Raw genomic sequence first — 20,206 nt, forward strand, 5'->3', positions numbered from 1 at the left:
ACAAACTGTAAGAATAAATTTGTGTTATTTTAAACCACCAAGTTTGTGGTCATTTGTTATAGCAACCATAGGGAACTGAAACAATTCGTGATCAAGACATAAAAATAAGTAGATGCAATTATTAAGGCCAAGAAAAACATACAGTAGTATATGAAAAGAAATGGAATCATTATACATTGCATGGATCAAAAGAAAATATTTTCATATTTATAATAAAATCTAAGTATTTATTAAATATTATTTAAAAATAGTTGTATATATATTTGGAAAGTATTGGGAATAGGGAAGCGTATACATTTTTGTAAAGGGAAGATGTAAATACTAAATCTTCACTTTGTGTAATACGAAGACAATAGACTACATATATGATTTAAAAAAAAGGCACTGAGCATGTTTGTTAGAAACATGAAGGTAAGGGATTTGGATCTCAGCTATGTACCAGGCTAATGCTGCCACTGAAAAAATAATTTTTTCAAGCAATATAAAATATGAAAGCATGTGTTTGGTGGCATCAGAAGATATCAAGGCAACCAGACCTGAGCGGTCAGACTCTGAAGAGAAAGAAATTTTCTGAGCTTTATTTCATAAATCAGCTTTTCTACTTGGTCATTGGCCAATCCATAATGAGAAGGAAGAGGATAGAGACTGGACTGAGGGTGGCTTCTAAGACCAGAGAAACCATCAGAGATTGGGATGGAGTTGGGGCTCCCATATAAAATAAGACATGAAGGGCTAAGATCCTTTAGAAAGGGGAGACACTATGAAGTCAGAATTACACTTGGAACTCATTTTCCAGTAAAAGCATGTTCTGATTAAACTGCTCAAGGCAAGCAGCCAAGAAGCCAAGCAACAAGTGGCAGAAAGAAGAATTTTCAATAACCTCACAACTATGAAAAGAGAGATGAGTGGGCTCAGGACCCCCAAAGAGATGGCTTAGGGAATATCACAGGTCTCAGTTAGGAACCCCGGAGAACTGCACCATAGAAGAACCATAGGTAGGTTGACGCTTACAATATATATAGAGAAAAAATGATAAAGAGAATGGGGCAAAAATGGAAACAATTTGTGAATTTGTGTAAGGGTGTATATGAGAAGTCCTTGTACCTCTCTATAAATTTAAAATTATATAAAAAATATTTTACAAATGTTTGTGGGTATGTAAAAGGAGGTGGAGGGGAGAATTAAAAAGCAAGAAAATATTCACAAAAAAAGTGGGACAGTAGAGGTAAAGTGTTCTAAGGGCTTACATTGGTCTTCTATAAAAAAATAGGTTAACAAATCTCTTTTCCTTCCTGCATGAGAATTTCATCTTAATTTTCTAGTACTATTCCCCTAGAAAGCAGGTGGGGTTTATTTGAGTCTTGTGAATCTGATTCTTAGCTGACCCTAAAGTTTTTTCAACTGCTCAGGGACTATTTAACTAGACTTAGCCATCTGCTGGATCATAAATCTCAAAATACCCAAAAGTTTAAAATCATGTAAGTTCTCTAACATCAGAGAATTAAGTAATGTTAAGCTAAAAATTGATAAGATATAAGTGGAAATGCCCAAATACTGAGAAAGTAAGCATTGTACTTGTAAATATCCCATGAATCAAAGAAATTAACACTAAGCACTGGAAAATATTTTTTTTAAAGATTTTATTTATTTATTTGACAGAGAGATAGAGAGAGAGCACAAGTAGGCAGAGAGGCAGGCAGAGGGAGAGGGAGAAGCAGACTCTCCACTGAGCAGGGAGCCCGACGTGGGGCTCGATCCCAGGACCCTGGGATCATGACCTGAGCCGAAGGCAGCCGCTTAACCGACTGAGCTACCCAGGTGCCCCAAGAACTGGAAAATATTTTAAACTAAATAATAATGAGACAGATATACCAAAATCTGTGGGAAGTAGCTAAAGCTGTGCTTGAAAGACTTATAAATATCATATATAATTTATGAATACATATAGAAAGGAAAAAAGTTATCAGTGATCTAAGGTTTCCTTTCAAGACACTGAAATATCTATTAAAGAGAATAAAGCTATACTTAAAGATCTTCTCATAATGAATCTTTATACTTATATAACTTCACTAGTGAATTCTCATAAACTTATGTAAAAGAAATTATACTTATTTTATGAAATAGTCATAACCTGAATAGCAAAATATGACAAACACATCATCAGAAAGGCAAATTATAGACTAATTTCTCTCATGAACATAAATGCAAAAATTCTAAACATATTACTTTTAATCAAATCCAGTCCATGATATACAAAAAGGAAAGTGTATCATGATAAAGTTGGGTTTATTCCATGAAAGCAAAGTAGCTTCACCATTCAAAATCAATCTATGCAAATTTCCACACTAATAAAAAAAAAAAAAGATAAAAAAATGAATATCTCCATAGACGAAGAAAAAACTATATATAATAATTTCAATATGTATGCATGATAAAAAAATTGCCAAACAAGCAATTATTTATTTGTAGATACTATAGATGAAGAGTATCTACAAAATGCCTGTAGCAAACATCATACTTAAAGTTGAAATATTAAAAGGTTTAAAACTGAGATCCAGAATGAGAAAAATTTGTCCACCAATATCAATTTGACTGAATATGGTACAGGAGGTTCTAGCTATTACAACAAAAGAAAAAAAATGTATAAGGCTTTAAAAGGAAGTTATAAAATAATCATTATTTGCAGATGTCATGATTGGATACACAAGGTATCTCAAAAAATCTAGAGTCAAATTATTAAAATTAATAGAATAATCTAGCAAGCTCTCTGGATATATATTAGTAAAATTATTAATTTTATTTCTTTATACCAGCAATAATAATTAGAGAATAAAATAATTTATTTTAGCACCAGAAGTATCAAATGCTTAGGAATAAATCTAATGAAAAATATATCTTAAATCGAAAACTACAAAATATTATTGAGGAACTTAATAAGACCTAGACAAATAATGCCATCTTTGCACATTGAAAGATGCAATATTGTAAAGATGTCAGTTGTCTCTGAATTCACCTCTAGTTTGAGAAAATTCTAATTTAAATCTCAAAAAAGTTTTTGTGGAAATTGACAAGCTGATATTTAAAGTTATATGGAAATGTAAAGGGCCAAGAATAGGTTTTACAATCTTGAAGAAGAGGAATAAAATGCTACAAAACTTACACAGCAGAATTCAAAATTTATTAAAAGCTATAGCAATTAAATTAGTAACTGATTGATGACAAATGTGACACTTCAATTTACTGGAGAAAGGACAGATTTTCAATAAATGGTGCTGGGTCAAGTGGATATCCATATAAGGAAAAAAAATGAATCTTGACCCTTACACCATACACAAGAATAATTCCATGTCTAAATGTGAATACTAAAACCATAAAACTTTTAGGGAAAAAACACAGGAAAATACTTTCATGATCTTGCGGTAGGCAAATATTTTTGTAAAGGAATAAAAAGCACTAATAATAATTGGCCTCTATTAGGATTAAGAACATTAACTTTTCAAAAGACAAGGGAGTAAAACCACAAGCCATAGACTGCATTTGCATCATACATCTTTAACAAGGAATTCATATTCCCAAATATACAAAATATTCCTATAAGCATATAAGAAATCGACTGTTAACCAGATGTTTTTAAGATGTCTTGAAAAGACACTTGAAAAGCAAAAAGGAGGGTATATGAATGGCCAATGAACATATGAAAAGGAAAATGCAAATTAATAATATAATGAGATATCATCATATTCCCACCAGAGTAACTAAAATTATAAAGACTGACAATACCAAGAGTGTCCAACGATGTGCAGCAAGTGGAAATCTCATAAATTCCTGTTGGAGGTGTGAATTGGTACAACCTCTTTGGAAAATTGTCACTATTTGCTAAAGCTAAACAAATGTAGCGTATGACTTAACCTTTCCACTCCTAGGTGTATATGCAAATAAATGTTTAGTTGTATTCACCAAAAGATGTGCACCAAAATGTGTATAGAGCTTTATTCATATGAGATAAAACTAGAATCAACTCAGATGTCAATCAATAGTAAAGTGGATAAGTTGTGGATTCAAAAATTAAGAGAATGAGGGATGCCTGGGTGGCTCAGTAGTTAAGCATCTGCCTTTGGCTCAGGTCATGATCCCAGGGTCCTGGGTTGGAGCCCCGCATTGGGCTTCCTGCTTGGCAGAAGCCTGCTTCTCCCTCTCCCACTCCCCTGCTTGTGTTCCTGCTCTCGCTGTCTCTCTGTCAAATAAATAAATAAAATCTTAAAAAAAAAATTAAGAGAATGAACAACTGCTTCATACAAAAATGTGTGAATATCAGACAAAATGCTGAACAAAAAAAGGCAGTTGCAAAAAGTACAAACTGTATAGTGTAATTTATATGAATATGAAGGCCAAATACAGCAAAACATTCTATTGTGATTAGTGGTTACCTTTGGGGGGAACTGTGAGAATCTTTCAGCGATGCTGGAAATAATCTATATGTTGATCTGGTTGGTATTTACAAAGGCTAGTCCACATGTAAAAGATCTTCAGGGCATATCAAGGTAAGTTAAACCTCAAAAATACATACATACATATATATAACACAGTAAGGTACCTCTACACAGTCACAGAAAAGACTAACTGTAAAAGTATGATATGCCAAGCATTTGTAAGAATATTGGGCTACATTAAACCTAAACATTATCAACAGGAGACTTTAAATAAATATTGATACACTCATATAATGTGATTATATTCCTAAACATAAGTGCATGAACTCCAGCTATGTAAAACAACATGAATGAATCTTACAATAAATAGAGGCATGATCAGAAGAACAAAAAAATCTGTGGTTCTATTTATATAAAGTTCAAAAGCAGGTAAAACTCTGGTGTTTATTATTGCATAATTAAATGCTATAGAAGATAAATAAATATGAAGCGATTATTAATATGAAAGTCAAGATAACAGTTATCCTTGTAACTAAAAAGGGGTTTTTAATTGTAAAGGGCCATGCCGGGAGCTTCGAAGGTGTTAAGGATGCTTAACTCTGTTGAAGATACTTGTTCTTTACATGTCAGTAAATTTTCTGCATGTGGTTTTTTCCCCACATCTAAAAAGTTTTTTAAATTGCTGGGAAGAACAGGAAATTGTTATCTTCTATAAAATAGAGATTTAAAATATTATAGTAGATTTATATTGTTATAGATATAGTATATTGCCATATATAAGTACTATATTTCTATATATTTCTATATATATATTTCTATAGTATATATTATAACATATTGTATATTATACTTACATATAGGCTACTATGACAGCTATAAAAGTATAAAAAATAAGATCATAAATGCAGATATCACCTTAAAGTCTATCACTGCAACATTAGATGACTCAGGGAAAGACTCAGAAAGCTGATGATTTGGGGAAAGACTCACAGAGCTAAAGAATGCTCTGAGAAGTTAAAAAGTACAAAAATATAGATAAAAATTTATTTTAAATGTCATCAATATTAGATTATATTTCAAGCTACTATACAACTTAGTAGATAATGAACACATGTATACTCACCATTGAGTGTCAAATTTTAATATTTTGCCATATTTCTGTTTTTTTAATACAGAAACAAAATATCATGATTAAAATAAAAATCCCCTGAATACCAGTACACAGTCCCAGGGCCACCACCATCTTGACCATGGTGAGTATCATTTGAATGCATATTTTAATAATTTTACTACATTAAAATAATAAACCAAACATATCCATTTAACTACATACACTACTGTTTTATAAAATTCATAATTTTATATAATTTATATAAACTTTTGTTTAAAATCTAAATACATTTATTTCATATAAATATATAATATTGACATAATAGCATTCATTTATTTCCTTTAATTCAGAAGAATATCTATTAAATGAATATATCAAAATGTATCCATTCTCCTTTTGAGAATTTACATTACATTTACATTAACTTTTGCTATTTCAAACAATGCTATGATAAACATTTCCTTGCTTCATGTGTAAAATAGGGATGCACACGACCAACTTCAGTTTAAACAAGTTATGAATCTTGTGAGGAGGTGTTAAGATGGCGGAGTAGTGGGGGTGCCCTGGGCCTGCCTTGTCCCTCAAACACAACTAGATTGGCCTCAAACATTTTGAACAACTAGGAAATTAACCTGGGGATTAAGAGAACAATCTGCACAATTAGAGGAAGAGAACATGATGGCTGTGATGTTTGGAGAGATTCACACTGGGGGAGAGAAAAGCCATGGTACCACATTGAAGGTGGTAGCCCTTTTCACAGAGGGCAGGGAGAGAGGGGGAGTGAGGACAGGGAGAGAGGTAGAGAGGAGGAGAGAGAGCAGCATGTTGGGTTCATGCAAGAAAAACACTCCCCTGGGATCACTGACTGGGGAATTGAGAGAAACTGACTATGACAAGGTTTTTGCAGACAGTGGAGTGCAGACTTTGAGGTTTTCAAAGTCTGTGCCATTCACCAGAGTCAAACTGGGTGGGCAGCAGTGCTCCTGGGGAGAGGGAGGACAGAGGCCCAGGAGCGGAGGGCAGACAGTGAGGTGTGGGGATTCCCCTGGGTCACACTGGGAGAGAATGTTCCCCTTCCTGGAGTACATTTGGAGGAGGGTATATTGCCTCTCCAAGGACAAGGGACCTGGCAGATGCCATTGAGCAGCCATTCAACAGCAGGGGACAGAAGGGTGCTCATAGGGCAGATAACCTGGTTGCAGCTTTGGCTGTACTTCACCATAGACCCTAGGTACCTGAGTGGCCTTGCGACCGCTTTTCTAGGACAGAGTGGCACCGGGCGCAATGCTGTGAGGCTCTTCTCTGGGGGAGGGGAGCAGGTCCATACCTTGCTGAGTCCTTTAAGATGTGGAGTTTCGGGGGCATCTGGGTGGCTCAGTTGGTTGGGCAACTGCCTTCCGCTCAGGTTATGATCTCAGGGTCCTAGGATCGAGGCCCACATCGGGCTCCCTGCTGCCCAGGGAGCCTGCTTCTCCCTCTCCCTCTGCCTGCCGCTCCCCCTGCTTGTGCTCTCTCTCTCTCTGTCAAATAAATACATAAAGTCTTAAAAAAAAAAAAAAAGATTTGGAGTTTTGAATCCCAGCCACACCACAGAAAAAACAGAATTGTGGCACCAGGCATGCCGACAGCCGGGCACATACAGGTTGGGGGTAGAGGTGTGACAGAAGACTGGGCCACACTGTTCGCCCTTCTGTGAGGTCTTCCTGAGCAGAGACCACGAGATTCCCCCAGGGCAAGAGGATGGGCTGGTACTAGCTAGCTTCCACCAGCACAGTTGGACTTCAGTGAGCAATACAGCGCCCCCAGTGGAGACTGGAGCTGCTTACACCAACCGGCACTCCCCTGCACCCTGGAGGGGCATCTTTACTAGGGTAGGTCTGAATGTGAGCCTGCGCAGTGGACCTCTCCCCGAAAGGACCAACACAGGCCCCCTGCATGTACCAAGTCTACTGGTCATAAATTGCTCCAAAGCGTCAGCTTCAGTTCTGGTGGAAATAGGACCAGGATTTCCCTTTCTCTTTTTCTTTTTTATTTGAATCAGGATCACAATTTTTTGTTCATTTTTTTCTTTGTTCCCTTGTTTTTTGAATCAGGCTTTTTTTTTTCCCTTCTTTTTCTTCCTTTTTCTTTGGAATCAGGTTTATAGTTTTTCCTTTATCTGTTTGCTTTTTTTGTTCCTTTTCCTTTTTCTTGGACCAGGTTTTTTTGTTTTCTTTTGTTTTTTAAATCAGGTTTATCTTAACAAATCAAAGCCCACCTAGTTAAAGGCTCAAATATTCCTCATTGCAAGCAAGGAGGAATTCTGCAGAGGACTGACCTGTGGGAAAGAACAGCCAAAACACAACAGCAGAGTGCACACACAGCATACGCCAGAAACATGTCTTGAAGACAGTAGGAATGAGAGTGTGAAGTTTTAAGTGCATTGAAGAGAGATGTTATATAATCAATATTTCTACAGTCAAATTTTTCCCTAGTGTGAGAAAAAGGGGCATGGTTTCAAAAAACAAAGGTGATTTAACTGTTAGTCCCTCTTCATCTGGACTGTGTATTTGTCTAAAAGAAGTAATTTCCTTTGTCTCCTTTACAACTCGAATATACCAATCTCAACTTTGACACTGTCTTTGTGTTATCTAATGAAATAGCTTCCAGAAGGAAAAATTATTATGGTCAGCTATTGCTCATGTATTATGCATTTTCTACCTCTCCTCAAGGTACTAAACTATACCAGAGTATACTTTCCTAGTTTCTGAGAATATATTCTTTTTATGGTTTCATCTGTTTACGTAACTAGATCAAGCCAGAACCATGAATTCCTATTCAACCTTGTTGATTTCTTTTATATTCTCTTGGATGTTGGAAAAAGTAAATTTTCTCCACATCGCAGAAATCAAAATTTATGCACTATTCTAGGGCCAACTGTCAAGGTATCACCAGCTTCTAAAAGTATTAATATGAACTTCTAAAGATTCTTAGATAATTAATTATTGGGCATTCTAGACTGAAGTGGAATATTTTTTTCTCATTTGAAATAATTGTCCCAAATGTCCCAACTTAATACTAAGTAATCCAAGAACTATAGGATATGTAAACCCTTCATGTCAGTAGGTTAACCCAAAAGTATTAATTATTTCTCTTAAAGAGAGTCTGATATTTTAGGCTACACCCATGTGATATTTGTTTTTCAAGATTCCTAGAAATTAGAGAGGAGTTCTATTGAAATACACACATATACACATAAGCATCAATGCACATAAACAAAAGGTATTATAACTTCCCTAATCATAATCCCCACAGATATGCTATATTTGTAAACACTTTCTGCAAAGTCCCCCAGAACTTGCTTTCTCATCATCTCTCTGACACCCATGTGCATATGCTATCTTGATTTTCCCCATGTCAGCTTGCACAGCAAACCAAATATTCCCTGATCTCTATCAAATAAATAAATAAATAAATACACTTAGATAAAACACTTTAAATTTTAGTAGTTTTAACTTTTATTCATTCTCATCATTGTGGAAAAGTTTAAGGAAGGAGCCCATCAAATACCACACAACCTCCTACCATCTCACCAACTATTTTAAGCCCTTCCCCAAAGCTCTGACCCCTGTATTCAGTCATTTCAAATGAATTGATCAAGTCATCTTCCCAAAAAAGGTGATTTTTCTCATTGTAAAGAATTCTTACACCACCTGGTAAAAAAAAAAATAATATTCTTCATCTTTTTTCTGCTCACAAATATTGGGGCAGAAAGAAAGAAAAATAAACAGCAGGTAATATTTCACTCATAAATAACACTGATAACTTTAAAGGTTATAGTGATTTGACCAAAACAATACAACTAGTAAAGTCAGCAACCAGGACTGAATTTTAGCATTTACATCCCTTAGTTCTGATTCTCTGCATTATATCACACTATCTTTTTTAGATATATCATTGAAATAATTTTTTAATGAAATGCAAACTTTAAATGCTAAAAGGAAGTTCATCAGTATTCATTAGTCTTCCTGAATCATTCCATGATCAATAAGTAAATCAGTTTCTCAAGTACCAAAACAGCCTGCCCTGGGAATAATCGGGGTTTTTGGATTTGGTGAGGTTTTTTGCTGTTGTTGTTCATTATTTTAAGTGTGGATTCCCTATTGGTAGTAACCTGGAGCAGATGAATGGATTCATTCCTATGAGGTCTTCTCATTCTCTTGACTTTCAACTTGACATTTATTCAAACTCTAAAATCAAATGCACAACTTAGATTTTACCAAAAATGGTGTGTCCTTCACTGAAATCAGTGTTAAAATATACAGGGTTAAAATATACTTTCTTGCTTACTCTTTCTCCCCACTTCCTCTCCTTTAAATAAAAAATCCATTTATTTAAATTAAAACAAGCAAACAAAAAAACGCAGTTCATCCATTTCTCCCAACCCCCTCCCCCACCTCTGGCAACCATCAGTCTGTTCTCTGTATCTATAAATTTGGGGTTTTTTTAATTTTTTATTATCTTTAGATTCCCCATATAAGAGAGATCATATGGTGTTTGTTTTTCTCTGCCTCACTTATTGCACTTAGCATAATGCCCTCAGGGTCCATCCTTGTTGTTGCAAGTGGCAATCAGTTCATTCTTTTTTATACCTGAATAATATTCCATACCACGAGTTCTTTATCATTCATCTATCGATGGGCACTTAGGTTGTATCCGTATCTTAGCTATTGTGAATAATGTTGCAATTAATATGGGGGTGCATATATCTTTTTGAGCTAGTGTTTGTTTTCTTCTGATAAATACCCAGAAGTAAAAATGCTGGATAATATGGGATTTCTATTTTTAATTTTTTGAGGAACCTCCATATTGTTTTCCATAGCGGCCCCACCAATCTACATTCTCACCAATAGCGCACGAGGGTTCCTTGTTCTCTACATCCTCGCCAACACTTGTTATTTCTAGTCTTTTTGATGGTAGCTACTCTAACAGGTATGAGGTTATATCTCAATGTGGTTTTGATTTGCATTTCCCTGATGATTAATGATAAAGAATTTCTTTTCATGTACCTGTTGGCCATCTGTGTGCCTTCTTTTGAAAAATTTCTATTTAGATCTTCTGCCCATTTTTAATCAGTTCTTTTTTTTTTTTTTTTTTTGCTGTGATGGTTTCCTTTCCTTTTCAGTGTGATGTAGTTCCACTTGTTTGTTTTGCTTTTTTTTCTTTTCCTTTTGTTGTCACATTAAAAAAATCATCACCAAGACTATATGAAGGAGTTTACTACCTACGTTTTCTTTTAGGAGTGTTAAAGCTTCAGGTCTTACATTCAAGCCTTTAATCCATTTTGAGTTAATTTTTGTGTATGGTATAAAATAGTGGTCCAGTTTCACTCTTTTGCATTTGACTGTCCAATTTTCCAAACATCAGTTATTGAAGAGACTGTCCTTTCCTCATTGTATATTGTTGGCTCCTATGTTGTAAATTAATTGACCATATATGCATGGGTTTATTTCTGGGCTATTTTGCCATTTATCTGTGTCTATTCTTACGTCAATACCACACTGTTTTAATTATTATAGTTTTGTAGTTTTCTTTGAAATCAGGGTGTGTGATGTCTCCAGTTTTGTTCTTTCTCAAGATTGCTTTATTGGGAAAGATCTTTAATTGGAAGTGAACAAGGTACTGTTAGATATCAATTCTAACTGGGTATAATCCTAAACATAACCTCTTTTGTCCAAGAAATAGGAAACAATGTGTGTGAATAAAAATTACAAACTACAAAGTGATGCATTGAATACACCCAGCAGGTATCACAAGAGCAGTCAGTGGGCTCAAATACTCACACTCTGAAATAAGTCAAGCAATGGAGTTATAGAAATAGAATTCTGATGCACCATGCCAGAATGCTCAGAATAAATTTTCAGCCAACCATTCAACTATTTTACACAATGGTGTCAAATATCTGGATATTTAGTATTGTTCTGCTTTGTTTTTGTCTTGTTTTGTTTTAATAGAATTTATTTCTTAAAGTTTTAGGTTTACAGCAAAATTTAGAGGAAAGTACAGATTTTCCATACACCCCTACTCTGCACATATCATATCCTCCCCCACTAGCAATATCCCACACCAGGGTGGTACATTTGTTACATTGATAAGCCTACATTGATACATCATCATCATCCAGAGTCCATAGTTTACTTTAAGCTTCACTTTTGGTATTGTACATTCTACAGATTTTGACAAACTCATAATGACGTATATCCACCATTATAGTATGATACAGAATAGTTTCACTGCCCTAAAAAAATCTTCTGTATTCTACCTATTCATTCTTCCTTCTCCCCTAACCTGGGCAAACACTAATCTTTTTACTGTCTCCATAGTTTTGCTTTTTTCAGAAAGTCATATAGTTGGAATCACACAGCATGTTGCCTTTCCAGATTCACTTCTTTCCTCCATATCTTTTCATAACTTGATTATTTCTTTTTAGTGTGAAATAATATTCTATTGTCTGAATGTACCATAGATTATCCTTCACCTACTGAATGTCATCTTTGTTGCTTCCAAGTGCTGCAATTATGAATAAAGCAATTAAACAGTTAAAGCAATTATAAACATTCATGTGTGAGTTTTTCTGTGGACAAAAGTTTCAACTCATTTGGGTAAATACCAAGTAGTACGAGTGCTGAATGATGTGGTAAAAATATGACTTTTCATCCATATATCTTCTTTCATGAGGTGCCTGTTCAGGTCTTTTGCCCATTTTTAAGGTACGTTGTTCATTTCTTATTGTTGAATTTTAAGAGTTCTTTGTATATTTTGAATTTTAGTCCTTTATCATCTATGTTTTCTGCAAATATTTTCTCCCAGTCTGTGGCTTGTCTTTGAATTTCAATCTCCTGATACCATTTTAAACTTTCAAAGTAAAATACCAAGATGATTGGTCAATTTTTTTTTTTTTTACTTTTTCAAATATCTGGGTGTGTCCACATGTAGGCATAGACTGTATTATAGATAAACTAAATTAACTTTGTCCTTTTTGCTCATTGCATATTCAAAGAAAATAATACATATGGGAGCAGGGGAGGAAGAAATGTCATTGCTTTAAGACACTTCTTGTCTTCTTTCATTATTGACTATGGAGCATTTGTAGACCTTTCCCTTAATCATAACTCACCTCAATGAAATTTTAATACTATAGATATACTGTATATCTATTCATGTACTGTATGTATATCTGTGTTTATATATAAAAAGAGCAAGATAATTTTTTCCTTTTCCCAAAACCAAATTGTTATCACTTTGAGGACAATATTATCCCTGTTGAAAGTACACAGCTTAATGTTTTTAGAGAAAGATTTTTGAGCTGTCATACATGGTTCTAAGTTTGTATCTTAAATTTTGGCTACACTGAGCTTAAGCAGTTTATCTAATCAACTCTATTAGGAGAGGAAAATAATTAACAAGTTTGCAGTACCAATATGTGGGACCCAAAGTTTCTCTCTTTCTTGATTTTCCACCAAAACCTTAGTTGATTCAAAAGCAAGGAAATAAACCAAATTCTGTGTGATTTGCCAATGGTACAAAGGGATATAGTCCCAACACAGAAGAATTGGTTGCTGATGAAAGGAAAGATGTCAAAACCTTAGAGGAGTTCAAGGACACAGTCCCTGGACTCTGCTGCCTGTGGAATCCAGGATGTTGCCCTGGATGGCTAAAAAGAGCAGCAGAGACCAATCCATGTTCAGCAGCTGAATGTAGCTCAATCAGATTTTAAATCCAAGACTTCTTGACATGAAGTCTACCAACCTACTGAAGTATTTTAATAGTGCACAATTACAGACAGCATAGAGACAGAAAAAAATTTATAACTCATGCATATCTTTATCTCTTCATCACATTTAGAACTGACAGCAAACTTTTTGGGTATTACAAATCTATTAGAGTTTTGCTTGCATTTGCCATTTGCTAAAACTCATAGTTGGTTTTCTTGTTGCTGCTATTGTTTATTTCTTCTTAATTCCTAGAAATAAAATGCCACCTATTAAGAGGAACTTTGACATTTTTACAGATAAATGTTATGAACCTGTCTAATAATTCTTGTGTGGTATGAGTAAGTCATCATAAGTAAGTCCTCAACTTCTACCTTTGAAGTTGATTTATGAAGAGTTTGCATTATCTATAACTTTTAATTTATGTCCTAGCCATATGACAGAAAAGTTTCTAGGAATATATTGTATTTTGATTTTAATGCAGTATCACTGATGTAGTTTTTAAGACTTTTAAAGATTAAAAGACAAAATTTAATTAAAAATTCAACCGCATGCTGTCTATTGGTGCAGATAATCCAACTGGAATTTAATCAGGACTTTGCACAGTTCACAATTCACATTTGTGAATGCAATTACAATCATGCTGGAACACACTCCTTTCTCTGATGAGCAAAATTCTGTGGAACTCGATTGTAATATGCAACCAAATATCAGAAACATTAAAATGTTACTATACATCTTAGATTCAAAGAACTACAATATATCTTTGAACATTGCCTCTATTTTAATTTTGAGATCTCTCTCAGGAATATAGGAATATGTCATTTATTTATTCCTGAGCTGCTCTCTGCTTCTTGTCCTCCTTATCCATTATCCTTTCTTATTTTTCCATCTTTCCTCTTCATTCTCTGTTTGGTGATGGTGGTAGTATGGGAGATGTTCAATAGGATCTATGAGTATGATTAGTCTCTTCTAGTTTTATTGTATTGTCTTATTAGATACAAAACATATATGAGTGGAAAATATTCTCATAGACATTTATTAACTCAAAATTAATAGCACATTTTATGCTTTATGTCCTCCCACCTAAAAAGAAAAAGAAATAAAAGACAAAAATAATCAGCCCAACAGTGGTAGTATGCTAGAGCAACAACAGAAAACAGAGAGCCACACACAAGCTGGAGAGTCAGTCCAAATTTTCCTGATGCCCTTCTTTTTTAAGAGCTGGGGCTGGTTTCATATTTTGTATGATTCCATTTAATTTCCTCTCTTGGCGTATCATTTGTGCTTTTAGTGGTTGTCTCAGGATTTATAATATATATTATTAAATAATCAAAGTTCATCTTCAAAGAACACTACAGCTTCTTGTGTGGTATACTTACCTTAAAACAGTATTCTCAATTCTTCCCTCCAGTCTCTTGTATTGTTTGCTTTACTTATACACATGCTATAATCAGCCAATGCATTGTTTACTAGTGTCACATCAAACAAACTATTATCCTTCAGATCCTAAAGAATAATAAAAATAAAAATAAATGTTTTCTTTTTCCCTTCATTTATTCCTTCTTTGATTCTCTTCTTTTTTATAGAATCAAGTTTCCAAGTTATATCATTTATCTCCTGCCTGAAGAACTTCTTTTAACATTTCTTGAAGGATAAGTCTCTCAGTAATGAATTTGTCTGCTGGAGAAACTCTTTATATATTCTTTACTTTTGAAGGATAGTATCACTGGGCATAGATTCCTAGGTTGGCAGTTTAGCTTTGCTTTTTCTGTCAACACTTTAAAGATTTCATTACACTCTTTTCTTGCTTTCTGATGAGAAGGCTGTTGTCATTCTTATCCTTGTTCTCTACAGAGAAGATATTTTTTTCCCTTCATTTTCCCTCAAGACTTTATCTTTGTTTCTCTACAGTTTAAACATAATAAGCCAAGGTGTGGATTTTTTTTTTTTTGGTATTTATCTCCTTACCGTTTTCTGAGCTTCCTGGATTTGTGGTTTTATGTCTGTCATTAATTTGTACAGTTCTGTTTTTATTACCTCAAATATTTATTCTGCCCCATTCTCTCTTTCTTCTCCTGGTATTCCCATTATGTATATGTTATACCTTTTGATATTGTCCCACTATTCTTTTTAATTGAATTAATTTAATATTAATTAATTATTATGAAAGTATAGTAGACATGAAATATTATATTAGTTTCAGGTGTAGAACATAGTGATTTGACAGTTATATACATTACAAATACTCACCATGGTAAGTGTTGTTACCATCTTTCACCATACAAAGTTATTACAATATTATTGACTATATTCACTATGCTATACTTTTCATCCCTGGGACTAATTTATTTTATAACTGAAATTGTGCCACTATTCTTAAATGTTCTGCCCTGGGTTTTTTTTTTTTTTTCCTCTTTCTCTTTGCATTTCAATTTGAGGAGTTTCTATGAACCTATTTCCAGTAGGCTACATAGTCTGAGTCTGCTAAGCCCATTAAACACATTCTTCATTTCTTTTTTTTAAAGATTTTATTTATTTATTTGAAATAGACAAAGAGTGAGTGAGAGGGAAGGACAGAGAGGAAGAATCTGAAGCAGACTCTGTGCTGAGCAATCCCACGACGTGAGATCATGACCTGAGCCAAAATCAAGAGTTGGACACTCAACTGATTGAGCCACTCAGGCACCCCAGCATTCTTCATTTCTGTTACTATGTTTTAATATCTAGAATTTCAGTTCTTTCTTATAATTTCCATCCCTCTGTGGACCACACCCATTTGGTTTTACAAGTTGTATACTTTTTTTCCCATTAAAATCCTTAGCATACTAGTCATCATTATGTTAAGTTCTTTGCTGATAATTCCAATATCTATGTCATATCTGGATCTGATTCTGATGACTTCTTTGTCTCTTCAGATAGTATTTTTTCTTGTCTTCGGAATTTTTTTCTAATTGTTTTGTTGAAAATTGAACATGTTGTATCTTTAATACATACTGAGTTTACATAAGCCTTGTGTGTGAAGATTTAATCTGGCCAGGAGTTGGGTTGTGTTTGATGTCTATTATGGTTATAAACATCAGAGGCTTGAAATTCCTCTAATGAACTTGGTTTTCTCATCCTCTGTTGGCTGTGGGGCTTCCCTTTGTTCTATTCCTCTGAGTCTTTGTCTTTCAGGTATAAACCACTGTTTTTATAATTAGAGGATTGTTTGTGTGGTGGTGGATGGGACAGAAGCGCAACTTTCTATAATCTGTTAAGTCTCTGTCTTCTAGTGGGCCTGGGTCTTGGAGTGTGCCCTTCTCAAGTTCTCCCCTGCTGATCTCCTCCTCCATTCCCTGGCCAGTGTTCCAAATCTACTTCTCTGAAATCCTGTCCTATATACTGAAAGAAATGCTTGAAAATGGTATTTAGTTAAGAGAATTGATTCCACTGTAGCACTGTGAGTTCTGTGAAAGATTGTCTACTTAACCTCCATATACTTAATTCAATTTTGTGCAGAAACAACTAGACACCTAACTGACTGAAATAAGGGTTTCAATTCTGGTTTGGCATTTTACTTTTCATTTCATATGCCTCATTTTCAACTTTTTTTTTTTTTAATCCTAGTCCATTCTCTTCTTTGGCTTTCTGTTCCATTTTCATAACTTATTTCATGTTGTGAAGGATACCAGTCTTCTAAAATGTTCTTTTAATCCTTCATTAGATCTGTTTAAGGAATATGTTCTTCTTGAGTTTTCCAGATGCTACTCCCATTTTCTTTTGTTACACTGTTGTTGTTGTTTCTTTCCATATTCTCTAAGTTGTTTTCTTTGTTTTTGCTATTGTTTACTTACATTCAAACAAGGCAGAATTTGTTTAGATAGAGAGGATATTTATTGCCACAGAGAGTTTTGGATTCCTTTAGCCCTGCCTTCTGCCCACTTATAGAATGGCAGAATCAGCATTTCAGACCTTAGCTTTCAGAACATGTCTAAATCAGATTGCCTAGATCTGAGTCCTAGACCCCATAGTGTGTATTGGGTAAGCTCTGTAAGGCATTTGTGTTTCACTTTCCTCAATAGTTAAATGAAGGTTAAAAAAAAAAAAAAAGGTTGGTACCAGTCTCTACCAGTGTCCACATGACTGGTGTGGAAGGAAATTCCTGCCGATTATATTTTATTTCTCAAATCACAATTAATGTGAACTACCCCTGCGTGCAGAAGGAATTCCCAAAGATGCTTAATTATGACTCTCTATATCCTTATAATAGATCCTAAGTTATGATCCACTAATACATTGAGCCTTGAGGACAGAGACAAGAATGTAAATTTCCAATAATAACTTGGCAAAAATTCTACTGTCCTTGTGGGAGATAAGTTTAAAGCTCACAAGTGTAAGAGTAAGAATACACAAAAATGAAATAATGAAATGCAAGGGCCCATTAAACTCAGAGTTCCAAGAAGGAAATGCAAAGTGCCTTTTCCCTATTCTTTTATCATGACAGCATCAGCATTATGATGTATGCTGGCATATTTAGCACCAGCTGATTTACTCTCATTCAAACTTCCTCTGCATGTCTAAATTCAAGGTTTTGCCTTTAACTTCCACTTCTTCCAATTTCCTAGTAAGAAATGTTTTAGAGTGTTTAGAGTAAATTAATCAAGATGGTTAACTTACTAATAAAATAAAATGACAAATGTCAGGAGTTTCTGAGAGCTTGAATTAAAATAATATTCTTGAGAGATTGGACTATTCTAACACAGTATGAAATGGGATAAAAATAAAATGTTACAAAAAGTGTTAGATTCAACCTTAGAAAGAGGCTATTGGAATGATTTGTTGGGGTTATAGTTACCTTAAGCTGCCATAAAGTGAAGCCAAAATGGGTCAACACTACTCATGTATACTGGGCCAGGAACTTCATGGGGGAAACAACTGGAAAGGAAAAGGACAGACCATTCATATTCAGAGGACAATTCAAATCAGGGGGAAAAAAATATAATGGTAGAGGCTACCTGGGTGGCTCAGTCGGTTAAGCATCTGACTTCGGCTCGGGTCCTGATCCCAGGGTCCTGGGATTGAGCCCCACATTGGGCTCCCCACTCAGCAGGGAGTCTGCTTCTCCCTCTCCCTCTGCTCCTCCCCTCCTCATGCTCTCTCTCTCAAATAAATAAATAAAATCTTTTTTAAATAGTATGATGGTAAAAAAAAAAAAAGTATGATGGTAAAAGAGCAATGCCCTTGGATTAGACGTGGTAAATAAGGTGACTATTCTAAAACCAAAGCCCAGAGATGCTGTATGTCTAACTGCTCATGAAACTGACCATTTTCCATGACTGACACTTTGTCACCACTTGTACAATCTTCTTCTGTTATTTGATCATCTCTTCTGTAATTTGTCTCCACATATATGGGAACCAAACAACCCACCTTAAGCAAAGCTCCATTCACTTATTCAAATCATGAGGCCTCCTGAAGTGTTCAGTCTAACTATATGAATTCATAACATATTACCACATACTTAATAGCTTTAAAATGATACCCATTTATGAGCTTAAAGTTCTGTACGTAGATGTCTGGATACACTTAGCCTGGTTCTATGCTCAAGGTATCACAAGGCCAAAATCCAGATTAGTTGGTCTGGGATCTTGGATCTTACTTGGAGGCTGTAGGATTTTACCTGGAATCTACTTTCAGGCTCATTCAGGTTTTTTGCAGAATTCAGTTCCTTATAGTTGTTGCACTGAGGGTCCTGTTTCCCTGCTGCCTGGTTGAGATCTTTTCGTAACTCCTAGATTCATTGAATGTTCCTTGCATGGGGCACCCTCCATCTTCAAGCCAGTAACAGTGTGGCAAATCCTTATCATTCTTCACAACCCTCTGACTTTTCTGACTTCCTCCTTGCCAGAGGCCAAAGAAAGCTCTCTGCTTCTGCTTTTAAGGGCTCATGTATCAGATCTGGCCCGCCCAGATAATCTCCCTATCTAAAGGTCAACCATAGCATAACAGAATTAGAGGAGTGATAGCTCATAATATTCACAGCTTCCAGGGATTAGGGCACAGAGTATTTCTATATTATACAAGAACATACATACTCAATGTCTTACACAATATTAGAATTTAATCACTGTGGGATAGCAAGTTACTGCAGTCAATAAAGGCTAGACAGATGTGGAAAGTAATAGAAGACATAAGTAGTCCATTCATTCAGAACATTCAGGAGCGAAAGCAAGTGTGATCTTGCTCTAAAGGAACAGAATCTATAGAAGGTCACAAGAGCCATTATTAATACTTCATGAGTGGATGAGTTGAAGGGAGACTATGAAAGACATTCTGAGAGGTGTGACCCAAGAGGGACTGAAATCAGAAGTTACGGAATGCTATAATGACCTGTCTGCCTCTGTTTGTCACAGGTGCGCCCATAACTTACACTTGATATAACAAGGGTAAAGAGGCCCTGACTATCCCTAGCTCAGGCAAAGATTTTATAAAGCGTATAGGCATTTGCCTTTTATTTTGGAAATGAATCCACCACATGAAATGTTTCATGACGGTATTTTATCTCAATAGAAAGAAAATTTCTTGACCCTAAAAAGTACCATCAATGGGTGTAGTGAGCATGTATTCATTATGCAAGCAAGGTCTATTCCTTCCTCTTCTCTTCCCAGCAAACACCAGACTGTTGCTTTAGGAAGCCATCCCTCTCCATTTGAATCCCAGCTATGTTTCAAGGGATATTTTCTCTATCCTTTTCTCTAGTGGTTAATGTAGTCTCCCTGTTACAGTGATAGAATCAGAGACAAGAAATTTTTCAGGCCTGGGTTAATTAGTACAATGCATTATTCCAGGTTAGACAGGGAGAAACACAAAACCTTTTGTTCCTTGTTTGGAAAAAGAAAAAATTTCTCTCTTGCTTTTTACAGATTTGTACA

This window comes from Leptonychotes weddellii, chromosome 13 (assembly GCF_054177405.1).
Source record: "Leptonychotes weddellii isolate Sample4059 chromosome 13, ASM5417740v2, whole genome shotgun sequence".
Classification (NCBI taxonomy): Eukaryota; Metazoa; Chordata; class Mammalia; order Carnivora; family Phocidae; genus Leptonychotes; species Leptonychotes weddellii.